General features: G+C 30.8%; 2 long non-coding RNA genes and 1 pseudogene across 3 annotated transcripts in view; 1 reads left to right on the top strand and 2 right to left on the bottom strand.

Annotated features, from left to right (window-relative positions):
- LOC149880299 (uncharacterized) overlaps positions 1-15,041 on the top strand; it is a 158,079-nt gene that overhangs the window by 7,107 nt on the left and 135,931 nt on the right. The window lies entirely within an intron of this gene.
- The window catches only part of LOC149880300 (uncharacterized), a 193,895-nt gene that overhangs the window by 62,568 nt on the left and 116,286 nt on the right, over positions 1-15,041 (bottom strand). The window lies entirely within an intron of this gene.
- Positions 11,551-14,029, bottom strand: LOC145180773 (uncharacterized; annotated as a pseudogene). Its single transcript, XR_016446307.1, has 2 exons — positions 13,814-14,029; positions 11,551-13,712 (listed from the first exon to the last, which is right to left on the bottom strand). The product of XR_016446307.1 is annotated as an uncharacterized LOC145180773 (transcript).

Raw genomic sequence — 15,041 nt, 5'->3', positions numbered from 1 at the left:
GAGACAAACTTTCTTTGAAAAACAAGAATAGAAATCCTTGTTCATGTTCTTTGCAATCCATGTTCTTTGCAAAAATGTTTTTAGTGAATGTAAGTGGCTATGAAAATAGCCGTTTTTTCGATTTACGCAGTCCTCGGCATGAATTATAATGTTAGTAACGTTTAATGCACACAGTAAGCTTTCGAGGAAGTCAAACAGGATACGCTGTCACAACTTGATCCAAAAAATGAAAAAACCGATGTTCGGGGAATCTCTGCATCCACATATATTCAGACAAATAGTCAGCTATCATTTCACGGTTAGTTGGTCCCATCATTGATTTGAATTTTGCTTTCGCTCGACACCACAGCTTCTACATGATTTGTTGTTACGCCAGTCTGAGGTTCTACAAAGTTTAGAGTGTGGTTGACAGTACCATGTAAATATGCAGGAGCTTGCAAATTATTATAAGCTGCCCACATATCACTCCAGACAATAGAGCCAGGAAGTATCCATTGATGTATGATTGGAATCAATGTTGCAGAGTCGCGATTTTGGACGGAAATTAAAAAGCCTTTTTTAGTAGCAGGTTCATACCCACCAAATATCCACTGCTGCGGGATAACTCTACCAACGTGATACTTCCTTCGACAGAAAACAGATTCGTCTATTTCAACAATGCACCCTGGACCACCTATTGGATCAGGGTTATTGATGAAATATGAGACAAAAATAACTCTGCAAAATTGATTCCAATCATCAATGGTATCATCGCTTCCTATGTTAAGCTCTTGTCTTATATCGCTAATTGATAAACCCCGACTCTTACCTGCACTTCTACTCCAAACGTAACTTAATCCTATTATTTGCCAAAGATGTAGGTGGGATTTCTCAAAAAAGCTGCCTTTTCTAATGCTGAATGTTCTTTTGCACCGCTTAACTGGACATCTCCAAATGAACTGATCGATTGATCCATTCTTCACTTGCTGTGTGCAGGCCACGTTACATACACTATAATTCATACTTTCGGCGAGTAAACCATAAGTTCTGCACCAGTGGATTGTTGCTTCAATGTTGTATTTGAATTTTGCTCCAATTTCTGTTAAGGAAATAGAGTCAAATTCGTTTATTGTTGGTCTTCGAAGGGCCATAATATTTAGATAATTGAACTTACTGGAAAGTAAGTACTGAAACATTCCTTTTTATATGACAGTTGCAATGAAAATAAATTTTCACGGGGGGTTAACTTAAAGTATTGGAAAAAAAATCAACAGTTTGAAATATATATGTATTTTTAATACAAAAAATTTAGTGATGTTAAATTTATTTTAGTATATAAACAATAAAAGATTTTTCAACATAGTTGATAAAAATTTTAAAAGATTTTCTAGACAACAAAGAAATGATCCCGGCTAAACCAAATTTGTGTGCTAAATTTAAATGTCAATGAATTCTCAAAACGTTCCATAATTGGAAGTTTTTGTTATAGAATATAAAAACCAGGTTGTTAGTACTATAAAAAGATAACTTTTAAAACAAAAAAAGTAACTTTTCAAGATGGCGAATATTAGGGATTTGTCGTATATTTTTGTACTTTCAACTTCAGATTAGAGCACTTTCCATTGATTTTGAGACCCATGTTTTTATACGATTCTTAATCAGCATAAAATACTCTATCAGAATCAATCATAAAATTAGGGGGGGGGGGGGGGGGGAGAAAGTCGAGTAGCGCCTTAATATCGAGTATTACCTTCATAAAATCAATTTTTTTTCGCTCATTCTCTAGCACAATATTCATAAAGAAGAATTGATAAATTTTATAAAAAATGTATTAAGTTTTCTCGAGTTGTTAGGTGTGAGGTATGCTGTAATTTTCCATCGAAATGAACTTAATTTTGTTCATTATGGATAGAAAATTAAACAAGATCTTTATTTTTTTTATAACTTTTTTTATCAGTTGCTGTAAATAATAGTTTCTTTGTAATTACGAGCAAGTAATTTCACTTCTTCAATAGAGTTTTTCTTGATGCACCATTTTAAAGTGGTGTTAATGTAATGCATGAGAAAAAAAACCCGAAAAAACAACCCGAATTTTAAACTTAGCTAGACTGTCTAACAAAAATGTTCAAAAATTTGACTTATTTGCAAATATCATCTATAAAAATCACCTTAAAACTTCTTATCATATTGATGTAAACTAGCAAATCATTTATTTAGGATTTCTTAATTCTATTTGTATTGTTAAATTTATTTTTACAAATTAAGAAGTAGTTTTTCAAGATTGTTTAAAAAATGTGCAAAGTTAACTCGGGGTCTGGGTAACTTTGCACAACTTTAAATAGATTAGAATAGCTTTATGATACTTATGGGATTGGTGCAAAGTGACCTCTTTTTTCATACTTTCTGAAAGAAATATAATTCAAAGAGTAGTTTAACAACAACAACAACAAAAAAAAGCAAAGATTAATTTTTAGCAATATTATGCTTACTAAAGAATATAACATGCTGAGATTAAAGAAATCTGAACACAACCTCATTAAAAAAACAAAAAAGCTCATTTGTATCTTGGTAAACTTAAATAATTAAAGACTACTTTTACATAAACAAAAATAATTAAAGATTTCCAATTTTTGAATAACAAATTTAAATTGACAAAACACACTTCAAAAGTCCTATTGAAAGCCTAATTCTGGTACTGAATAGTTTCCTAGTTTGGCTTAGATTTTCCTCTTTGCAATTTTCTTTGAGGCAAAATCACACCCCTCGTTAAATTTTTCTAGATCTTCAATGCTAACACTTTTGCATGCAGGAACAGAAAGTTTCTTTTTTCGTTTAATAGTTCTCTACAGATTCCAAAGATTTAAAAATGTCTTCTAAGAAAATCTGAAATCTGTCTTATAGAAATTCTTTATCATAAGATTCTTTTTCTCTAAATTTTGTAAGAAGTTCATTGACATTCACTGGATAGACACTGCACTTTCTAAAACCTGATTGTAAGTAACGAGCCTGATTTGCCTCTACAGCAGATATTAACTTATCTAAAAGTTCTGGGAAATGTTGTTTTTCAAGCCAAGAGGTGAATCTCCATAATCTGTGATAATTTTACGCCAAGCTGTTTTCAAAGGTTTAAAGAAAGCTACATCTAGGGATTGAGTTACATGTGTACTATTTTGTGGTAGACAAACAAACTTTATTTCATTTTCTTCACAGGCTTCAATAACACTTGGAGAGACGTAAGAAGATAGGTTAACGCCTAAGAGTACTTTAACTCCTAATTTTTTTTCAAAGAAGGTAAAACTACCAAAACTATTGATATAATTCTGATCTGCTGCACAGATACAAGTTGTAAGGCACAATTTTTGAATTTCTTCTACTATGTTTACTCAAAACGACTCGTGTTGCGAGAAATCGCGTTTATTAAACTATTTTATATGAGTTTCGTATTGACACTATAACAAACCGTCGGATTCTAAAGTGATTTGCATTTGTAGTTCAAATTTTTAGTTGTTAGAGAGTAAAGCATCTTTGACATATTGTTGTGCAAAGTTACCAACAATTGTGCAAAGTTACCAATAATTGTGCAAAGTTAGTCACTTTTACGGTACTTTTAATGATATGAATTTGACGGTAAAGTGACATTTGTATGTACGCACTAACCTGTTCAATGCAAAGTTAACTGGTTGTAAATACATATATAATTACTTTTAGATCGCCTTATCATACTTCAGGCGCTTCTCGACTATTTGCGCTATTCGACTTTCCCCCCCCCCCTCCCCCTAATTTTAAGATTAATTCTGATAGAAAATTTTATTCTGATAAAGAATCGTATAAAAACATCCCATGTAACATTTTAACATTGGGCCACTGCTGGCCCAACGCTGACATATACAGTGGCCCAGTGCTGGCTACCGGCATTGGTCCTGTATCGTTTTGATTATCGGCCCAACGCCGGGCCAGAAACGGCAAAAAGCACTAAGCTTGCGCTGGGTCGACAGTAAAACTAGCATTGGGCCAATAGCAACATTTGCAGAAGGCCGGTAGTAAAACTTGTATTACGTCTATATTAAAACATGCGTTGGGCTGATGGTCAAACTGCCATATGCCAGTTTGGAATATTCCGCTGGTACAAAACTTGGGCCGATAGAAAAAAATTCTTTTTAATTTTTTAGTTTTAAAATTCATCAAACCAAGTAACTCTTGCGAAATTTAGTAGTATGATATAGAAAAAAAATTAACAAATAAAATTAATAAATTTAATAAAACTGACTTACAAAACTTAATTACAAAATTAAATAATATTAATTTAACAATATAGTATTTTCAAGGTAATAAAACATTAGTAGTCTGTTTAGTTTTTGATTTTTCATATCGTCGTTGACGGCCACTATCTCTATCTACAGCTTGTCGTAGCCAGTTTTGAATATTTTTATTGATAGATGCATCTTTTGCATTATTCGAAGTTGGGCTTTGGCGGACGGCATCTGAGTGAAAGCCAAATTTAACAAAATATAAATTCGGGTAACATGTAATGTAAAGTACCATGTAACAAGTTCTGTTCATAACAATTACTTGCAAAAAAACAATGGTTTTACATGAATGACATAAACTTTGACCGATAAAAACAGATTCAGTCATGACAATTTAAATAAGAAAAGTACATACCTTCAACCACCGATTTAAAACGCAACTTTCCAAAACCATGCTTTCCGCAAACACCTTTCCAATTGACAAGACAAGCAAGCTTTGTTGTAATGAGACGTTTCATAATTCGTCTTGTCACGTCAGCCTCATCACTGCCGCCTACTTTGGAAAGTAGTTTAACCTAAAATTTATTAACCGAATTCAAAGCTTATTAAATTGTCACATATTTTTGATTGTCAAAATTGATTCTTTAACAAAATAAAAAAAAAAAGAAAATCTAGGGTGTGTCAACCTATTAACCATAAAGTAATTTTAAAATATAAAATAATTATATAATATGATTATAAATTGAGTAATTTAAATCATACATTAACTTAAACTTTTAAATCATACCAAATTGCTGTACGTACCACAATCGCTACATAACTCATCTAGCTGCATTAACTGATCAACAGTCTCCAAGGGCAATTGTAAATTATTTGGAAGTGGTAGTGTTACATTACCACTTTCCATATTTTGTTAAGCAAATTGGTGCATTTGATTGCTTATAATGACATCATTTTGAGCTTTTATTTGCTCCAACGTTACAAAAATTTGTGAGAGAGCTAAAGAACATAAACTTGAAATTAACCCACAAAAAGTACAAAAAGTAACTTAATCATAAAGATATATGTACCTTTTAAATACGGATTTTCTTTTGATAAAGTATTGTTGACATTTTCACACTGTGTTGGTAAATTTTGGTTTGAAGTCGCTGAGTTTTCCAAATAAAACAAGATATAAATTAAAAAATACAATTTTGATAATTTCTATATATATAATATAAAAATCTACGTAACTCAACATTATAAAAAATCAATTAAAAATAAACATCTATACCTAATGCCATTATCAGTGCCGTGGCGTGGTACATTTGGGCCCCCCCCAAATCATTTTTTTGGGCCCTATTTTTGTGGCATCACATTACAGGATATATATGCGTCACATTTTTTCTAAAGGCTAAAAACATCAAAAATAAGACATATAAGTATAGACAAACGTATATGTACGGATAATTATCAGAATAATGTTTGTTATATTATATTGGTAATACTTCAAAACCTGTAATAAATCACATATTCACAATTGTCACAGAAATGACTTGTGGCGAACTTTCATACTTGCAAATTTGTTGATTATCTCCTCATAATTTAATTTTCTTGCCACATCGTTCTCAATTGACAGCATCGCCAGAGAAGACAAGCGGTCATCAACCATTGTTGACCTATAAAAAGTGAAAAGAAATGCATAGAGCTACATCTATTATGTATAAAGTAGCAAGATTAAATATACTGACCTATGAAAAGTCTTAATCAATTTTAGCTTGCTGAAGCTACGTTCAGCACTTGCGACAGTTACTGGTGAGGTAAGGATTATGCGTAACACAATGGCAAGATTTGGATAAGTTTCTTGCAGCTCTTCTTTATAAATGTAATTAAGAAAATCATGTGCAGATTTCATGTGAGTACTTTCTTTCTCCTGTACCACTATGACAAATCGTTTTAATTCCATTTCCAGATCATCCGAATCTATATCGCCAAGCTTTGCTTGCAAATTTTTGCAATATAAAGACAAAGAATTTTCTTTACAGATTTGAATAAGATTCTCAGAACGGTATAGGAAGTCATAGAGCTCTGTGATACTACTGACTTGTTCAAAACGCTCCTTTACTGATCCCATTGACATATCAAGGAGTGGTAAAAAGAAATCAACTTTAAACTTCTGTTCTAATTGGATGGTGTGAGCTTCATCGGCACACTCGTATGAATGAATCATCTTTTTTTGTCGGGAACGCACTTCTGGAAAAATTTTTGCAATGTCCAACACTTCTGCGATTTCTGATGCTTTCATGTGTGCGTCTGAAAATCCAGTTTCACGATATTGCTGAAGAAATGCATATGTGGCCTTTATTTCACTATCCAAGACATCAAGGGAAGTTGTAGAGGACTGCAGAAGCTTACTTGATTTGTTAATTTGGTATAAAACGTCATACCAAATAACGATTGACAATATGAATGGCCATGTCATCATATATTCCATCAGCGAACATACTTCTGTAGCTGTTGCGCCATCTCTCTTCTCTAGAGCATACACTTCCAATTTTTCTAATGCCTCTAATATCTCTTTCAGGTGATAGCGAAGAGGTTTCACACAGTTTATTCTACTTTCCCATCTGGTATCGGATTGAGGCTTGACAGAAATGGGTATACATGACTTTAAAATATGCCATCGAGCAGGAGATGATGAAAAGAGTGTATACAATCTTGAAAGAACTCCGAAAAAAGTAATTGCACTGTTGGATGACTTTGCACCGTCAACAATGACTAGATTAAGTGAATGGTTTGCACACGGAACATATAGAGCTTTGGGATTCATTTGAAGAAGCCTAGCTTGAACACCCTTTGCCTTTTCTTTCATGTTAGCACCGTTATCATAGGATTGGCCTCGACAGTCAAGAATATTTAATTCCCACTTTTTTGTCTGATCTAGAAAGGCATCCAAAAGCCCTTTTCCAGTGGTATCATCTACCTTGAGATATCCAAAGAAATTTTCAGAAATGTTGATACCTGTCCCAGGAATGCAAACTACTGATCGTAGGATTATGCTCATTTGTTCTTTATGTGAAACGTCTGGCGTACAATCCAAAATAATGGAAAAATATTTCGCTTTCTTTACTTTGGAAAGGTTTTCGGCTTCAATCTCCTTGGCTAACAATTCAATCAACTCATTCTGGGTATCATTGCTCAAATAATGTTCATTAGTTTCTTTCTTCTGAATCCGACGTAAAAGTTCATCGAGCACACTATCATACTTCGCCATCAATTCAAACAACCCAAGAAAGTTTCCATTGTTCTTGGAACCAATGACCTCTTGTGAACCACGGAATCCAAGATTCCTCGCAGAAAGAAATAGAGTGATGTCTAGTAATCGTTCCAATACTGCTCTCCAAAAATTTTCGCTCTTTTTGAAGCAACTTGTATTGATGCTCATCAATGGTTGTTTGATTCATTATGCCTGCAATGTTGAATTTGGTAAAATATATAAATATTTATTATATTTAATGACAAAATTTTTTTTAAAACAGTTTACCTTTTCGTAATGTCATCCACTGTTCAAAGCACCTGAGATGTGTACTTCCTGTTTCATGATCATTCAGTTTTTTGGATAAACCTTCCCATGTGTTCATCCCTTGTCGGAATGGTGAATCTGATATACCAAAAAGTTTGCAACAGAAGCAAAAAACTTTATTACTTTTCATAGAATACACAAGCCATGACCGTACAATAGTTTCTCCATTCTTCATCTGTCGTTTATAATAAGTCACTGAAAATCGTCGTCTTTCTTGATTGTGTGGAAAATCTATCTCAATTTGCTTTACACCACGTTCAACAATGTCACACCTCTGTGCATCAGAAACATTTTCTGGCCAATCAGAAGGATCATCACTGAGAAAAAGAAGTGGCAGTGTTGTGGCAGTTGGTATACACTCACAGATTGCCATATTAGAGTCTCCTTCAGCAGACAAACCAAAACAAGAAACAGAATCATTTTCTGCATTGGCTGTAACATCATTATTGGTTTCTGTTATTGCTACTGATTCACCATCAGCTTGAACTGCTGGTTTCAAAAATTGTGTAAGTTTGGGGTACTTAGTTATTACTTCCCTGGCTGCAGCTGCTTCTCTTCTCTTAGCTGCACCACTTTTCACTTTCTTCATTCCAATAATTAATACCTAAAAATAGAACAGATAGTTTATAAAATTTACTTTTAGGTCCTACTATAGTTCTATACCTATTTAATTTATACAAATAAATTAAATGAAAAATAATAATGTCTCCTAAAAATAATAAACTTACCGGCTCAGCTGATTCAGCCACGCTCACTACGAATTTTGAATAATGACGATTGCGTTTCGGTTTAACCAACTACACACACATCATACAGTCAAATGAAGCAACTGACACGCAGAAATCAATATTTCAAATCGTATTTCAACTCACAATTTTTTATTACTATTCTAGAAAGTTATTAAAAAAATTAAAGAAAATACTTTTTAAAATATTATAAAATTTTAAAATGTTGTATTGCTGACGGCCCACCGGGAAATATCCCGGTGTGAAAACTCCATGTGAAATAGGAAAACTCATCTTTAAATAAACTGTTCATTATAATATAAATTTGTCAATCTAGTTTGTTTTATTTACATAATTTTTTGCATGCTATTTATGATATCATAATTTGTATTATAATTTTTATTGGTTTGTAACAATTCTATTTGTCGGTTAATATTTCTCTGTAATGTCTTCAAATTTTGATTTTATATTTATATCCAGAGTTTTAAATTGTTATTTAATCTTTTGAAAATGTAGTATGTTAACTACGAAACATGTCAAGATTAAAAAATTCCGTGTTTTTCATAAAAGTATGAGTAAAAATTTTAGAGTTAAGCTACTATATAGATACAGAAACTAAACAAGGATGTCCATTCTCATCAGTTGTTTTTTTTCACATTAAAATTGTCTTAGTAGCATTTATTTTATTTTATAGTTTGAATATAATTGATAATTATCTGTTAAAATAATAAAATGCCATAAAAAATTTTATCATTTTTTAAAAAACGGGCCCCTTATATCTCGTGGGCCCCCCCCCAAATGGGGGGTTTGGGGGGCCTTTGCCACGGCACTGGCCATTATATCATTAACTTCTTTAAATGATTCAGTAACTAAATGATATGAAAACAGAATAACATCAGACAAAAGAGTATACAAAGAATAATGCTAAAAAACTTATTACTGCCCCAACCTAAATCCTCAGTCGGCTGTAGCAACACTCCTAGGCATGATATTGCTAAATCAGTCGATTAATGAATTTGAAAAAAGTAAATTATATAAAAAATAATATATTATTAAGACCTGATTTTGAAGTACTCGAGCTACATTGCTGTATAGGGAAGATGTCAGCATAAGATTCCAATGGAGTCACATCTAAAGGACATATTTGTTTTTTTTTGTGTAATAAGAATGCAGGTGGAGGAACATGTTATTTATGCATTAAAATTTCATATATATAATATTTATTTAAATTACTTTTTGGAAAAAAAATACTAATGTTTGAAATAAATTTTCCTTCGATAACTCTAGAATGTGATCCCTGAGGCAAAGTTATAGCTTCTGGCATTGGAAATTTTGTTAGTTTCTTTTTTTAATGTTAATCTTGTTATTCTTGCTATACTCATTATCCTCACTGCTACTGCTGCTTTCAAATTCAAAATAGTTTATTGTTCTTTTCCTATAATAATAATAATTAATTATCCTTTATTTATTTTGTTGTTTTGCCTTTAAATATATTATTGACATAGAGGCATAATATATATATAATAAATGACACAAATCTTATTAGGTTTTTTGCACTACAATTTATAATACCAGGAAAACATACTTTAATATAAAACCAAGATATGTGTTCACTGTAACAAATAAGTACCTATTTTTGGTTGAAAGATTCTCTGATTCTGATAATCCAGAGCTTGTAAGATCAGACACACGCTCACCTTTTTTGCATTTTTCACACGCTAATAAATAATCATCTAAAAACAATTAAAATACAACTTATTATTATCACTGGCAAATTTGTTCATTATTTTTTTATCTAATATTATAACAAAAATCTAGATATAAAAAAGCATAAATTATTTCTATAAATTTGTATATTTTTTACAATGTTATAAACTAATAACCTGTATGATATTTTATTATAACATTGTATAACAGCCAAGATTGCTCAGAATTTATCCTTTTCTTGACAGCATCCCTTGGATTATGACATGTTAATGTAGACGGCCACTTACAATAAACAATGCCTTTTTCTGAAGTAATCCAAGTTGTAGGCACCACCTCAACTTTGGCTGTGTCAGGAAAAAACACAACAGACCATAAAGACATGTTTAAACTGTGTAACTGTGTATATTTAATACTTTATATAAATATAATATAAAATTGTAATATAAAAATATACTGCAGCATTTTATATATATACGTATAAAAAGAATAGGGTAATATTTTAAGTTCCATTGTACACAAGTGTACATTAGTTGACAAGTGTTTTATCTCTGCCTAATTTACTTCATCTTTCCCTATTTTTTATTAAACATTTTTATATATTTTAACGAACATTAAATCTTGTATAAAATTGAATACAAATATTAAAAAAAATATTTATATATTGGTAAATATAAAAAACATATTTGTATCCAAATATAATGTTTAAATACATATATGTTTTTTTTTAAATACATATAAAAAAAGTCTATGAAAAATTTATTTTAAAAAAAAGTAAACAAAATTGAATGTGCACTAGGGTGTAGTGGAAAAACTTTTTTTTTTGAAATTGAAAATTTAAATATTATTTTCAGATGTCCATAGACATTTTAAGATATACCATAAAAAAAAATTTTCCATAACTTCAAAATAAATTACCAAAATGGGGTAAAGGGGGGAGTTATTAACAACAAATAGTCATAACTATTAAACACAACATATTTTTTTAAAATTTAAAAACTGCCAGTAAATTTTTATCTATTTTAAAATAATAATTGGAAAAAAATTTTAAAAAATTAGTTAATTAGAGATTTTTTAAAGAAAGAGGGGGTGGGGCTGGCAGGGGGGGATTAAGTTTTGAGACCAAACCTAGATAACAATGCTTTTTTTGTTTATAACTCTTATTTGCCACATTTATAGGGGGAATAAAATATCAAAAATTTTGGCTAACCCTTTCAAAAAATAAAAAAACTATATGAAGATTAGACCTGCAAAATGAGCCTTTTATGGATTATGGACCTTGTTTAGTAAAAATTAAAATATAAATTCAAGAAGATCAAGTAAGTTAAGAAATATATATACTCATTTTCAAAACATAAAAATTACATAATCATTTGTTTTAGGTTTTTTTTTGTATTGTTTTTAGATAAGAGTTTACGGTGATGGCAACCTGCTCTGATAAAACCATCTCTTGAATCATGTCCATAGACAGCAGCACAAGCTCTTGTTGTTTGTTTAACAGCCCGCTCAACACTTTGTATGTGGCATGGTATGGAGTCAACAACCATGGGATTCACCTTAAAATCAACTATTGTCTCAGTAGTAAAGCTACATGTTTGAATAGGCTCAAATACATTATGAGTCCAAGAACATAACTCAGTGAGATTCTTAGCATCTATGTTTAAATAAGAAGAATGAGTCCTTTCTCGGACAGATGTTTCTCCTTTGTCAAAACCTCTCCTGATCTGTAGAATACGATCCACTGCAAAAACCCGTTCTTCCACTTTAGAACTGCAAAGCAAAGTGGCTAGAACAGCTTCACTGTGAGAAAACCAGGCTCCTTATATGACATATTTTTCAACAATATCCCTGGTAACCTGGTTCTGCATTTTTACTAATCTTAAGGTTTCTAAAACATGTCTTGGACCCTCAATAAAAGACCACCTCACCTTTATATCAAACCACATTGGATAGTAAACACCAACAACATATTCAACTAAACGACTTAAAGTAATAAAGTTTTGCCCAGACAGTCCATGAACTGATACCCAAATTCGCATCAGTCTATTTGCAGTGGTCAACCATCTGCTGTGATTAACAGGACCACACTCCATCTTTATAAGATCTATAGGTAAGTTATCTGAACGTATAGCCAAAATCATTTTATACCCATAGAGCTGATCAGTTGAAAGATCATCAATCACATCTTGATTTAATTCAATTGGTCTTTTACCAATGGTTATTGTTGGAAATGCCTGAGCTACTGGAAGTAATGTAGCACAACTTAATAGTTTACCCACGACTCCACTAAACCCATTACTAGAAGTTGTTTTACCATCTAGTTCCTGAATAAGATGCCTAAGCGGAAGCTCATTAGTATGCAGCATACATATAATCCATGTTAACTTTTTATCTAAAAGATCCTCTACTGTTTTTATAACCCCACCTAATCTTCCAGTGTTAGTAGCTGTAGAGTCTGCTCCAATATACTGTAAGTTTAAATCAAATTTTCTACACCAATCTGCTATAGGCTTGGCTATCATTAACGCAGATTTTTCGCCTACTCCAGGCTTAAGAGGAGAGAAATGGAATAAATATTTTCCACCTGGTTCACTAGTGACAGTGTAGAAGTCCATTTTTATTGTTTTAGAATAATATTTTAATGTTGCTTTATCTTGATTATTAAAAAGAGTTAAATTGTTTCTACCGTCAAAAAATAAAGCTTTAATTTCTTCTGACTGATACAACTGTAAATCTTCTGTCTGGAGCTTTTCCATTACTTTTTTCTTTTCCCTATGAATTTTGTGATGGTCAATAATCAGTTTATTATCTTTTTCATTAACAATCCCAAGATCTATAAAGAACTGCAGAAGAAATGGCAGCAGCTTCTCTGTTACTTGTTCCGTATCTTAAAACTGTTTGAGCAAAAAGAGGAAAATGGTTTGTATTAATGACAGATTGCTTTATTCCATCGTCAATTTTGGTATCCATAAACTGGTTAGAAGATTCATTTTCTTTCTCTATCACATCCACCTCTATTTCTTCATTAAAAAACTTATTATTACTTAACTCTACTCTCTTCTCCAATTTCTTAAACATTAAAGTTTTTTCTTTTCTTTTGCATTGCTTAGCTAGCCGAGTATGTTCTTTTTTATCTCTACAATGTATTTGGCACACACTTTTTATTCCAACTTTCAATCTTTGAGCTCTGATAAACTTCAGCTCTATTTCAGGAATTTTCAAACTTAATGGACAATCACAGATCGGAAGAATAGCACAATGAGAACATTTTGGGTCAGAACAAGTTGGATCTTCCTTGCATTTAATACTATGTTTGCAACGAAGAATATCAAATAGTGCATCCATTTCGTTACATAACTTATTCTTTTGAGTATTTGTCACTCTTCCCCAAACAGTTTGAGTAACTCTTTTCCACTCTTTTTCAATTCTCTGAACTATATAATGATTAGGTTGAATTTGAATATTGATATTCACTTTTTTATACTGTACAACAACCTAAATAAAAAATATATATATTTAAAACAGCTATGATAATAAAGGAGCAGAAAACAAATATATTATATAATAATTTTCTTAAAATATAAGACTTAGCTAACTTTACAAGATGATTTTTTGGCAGCTTCGTGAATAATTTCTTTTGACACATACTGAAAATTGGTGTCTAAGGCCTCCATTTCTAACAACAGTAATTGTAAAACATTTCTGAGGGTTGGTAATTCAGATGGTAACAAATCAGCACCAAGACCAATGAATTCTTTAACTTTTACGCTGCCTGGGCAAGAATTACTACGTGTCCTTTTTATTTTATTCATAGCATGTATTAATCTATAAGAATTATATATTTGTATATATAAATACAAATATATAATATGTATAAACTTTAAATTTTTTTGTGATTCTTGAAATCATAAAAATTTAAAAAGTACATAAACAGATTACGAAAGTTAATTAGTTATCCTGAAATTAATTTATTCATTGAATTTAATTATTTTTATCCCTAAACTTATTTATAATTCTACTTAAAATAACTCTTTAACCTTAGCACATCAGAATCTAGACAACACTTAACATAATTTTAAAGGTAAACAACGCATAATATATAGAAAGTAACTTTACAGACCAATAAAAACAGAGTTAAAGATTTTTGTTATTTTATGAAAATATTTAATACTGTTTTTTTAGTGAAATATTTTACAAAGATTAAATAAATTGTTTTGATAGTATAAAAATTAATTTAGTAGTTAAAAAATAAGTGTTATTAATATAATATATCTAAATCTGTATTTTGTTTTTTATGCAATATTTCCGTTTAGTTTTCTTGCGACCAAAAAAAGTAACTTAATTTAATTTAATCATTATAAAAAATTTAAAAATTCATTTTGGTAATTTATTTTGAAGATATGGAAAAAAAAAATTTATAGTATATCTTAAAATGTTTATGAACATGTGAAAGTAATATTTAAATTTTCAATTTCTAAAAAAAAGTTTTTTCACTACACACTAATGTGCACAATGTATACTTATGTGGAGTATACAAATCTTAGTAGTTTATATAGTAAAACTAAATACAAAGCTTTTTATTCAATTATGTAAAAGAGGTATAAGAATATAATTACAACCACTTGGTATACATATACATTTTTTTACACTGGAAGCGGAGCAACACTGAGAGTGTTTAATAACTTAGTAGCTTTGTAAATTCCAATACTGCTGGAGGGAAGTGGATATTCAAAAAAGGAAGATAAGTCACAAAAACCATTGAAGACAGCAAAAAACTCTTTATCTATTTGTATAAGATTCATAACTTTTCCATAAATATTGTTA

The sequence above is a fragment of the Hydra viridissima genome, unplaced genomic scaffold (assembly GCF_058129835.1).
Source record: "Hydra viridissima isolate aposymbiotic clone 2 unplaced genomic scaffold, HvirCarnegie_v1 scaffold_13, whole genome shotgun sequence".
In the NCBI taxonomy this organism is placed as follows: Eukaryota; Metazoa; Cnidaria; class Hydrozoa; order Anthoathecata; family Hydridae; genus Hydra; species Hydra viridissima.
The sequence above is the reverse complement of the archived record's forward strand: the minus strand, read 5'-3'. Positions and strand labels throughout refer to the sequence as shown.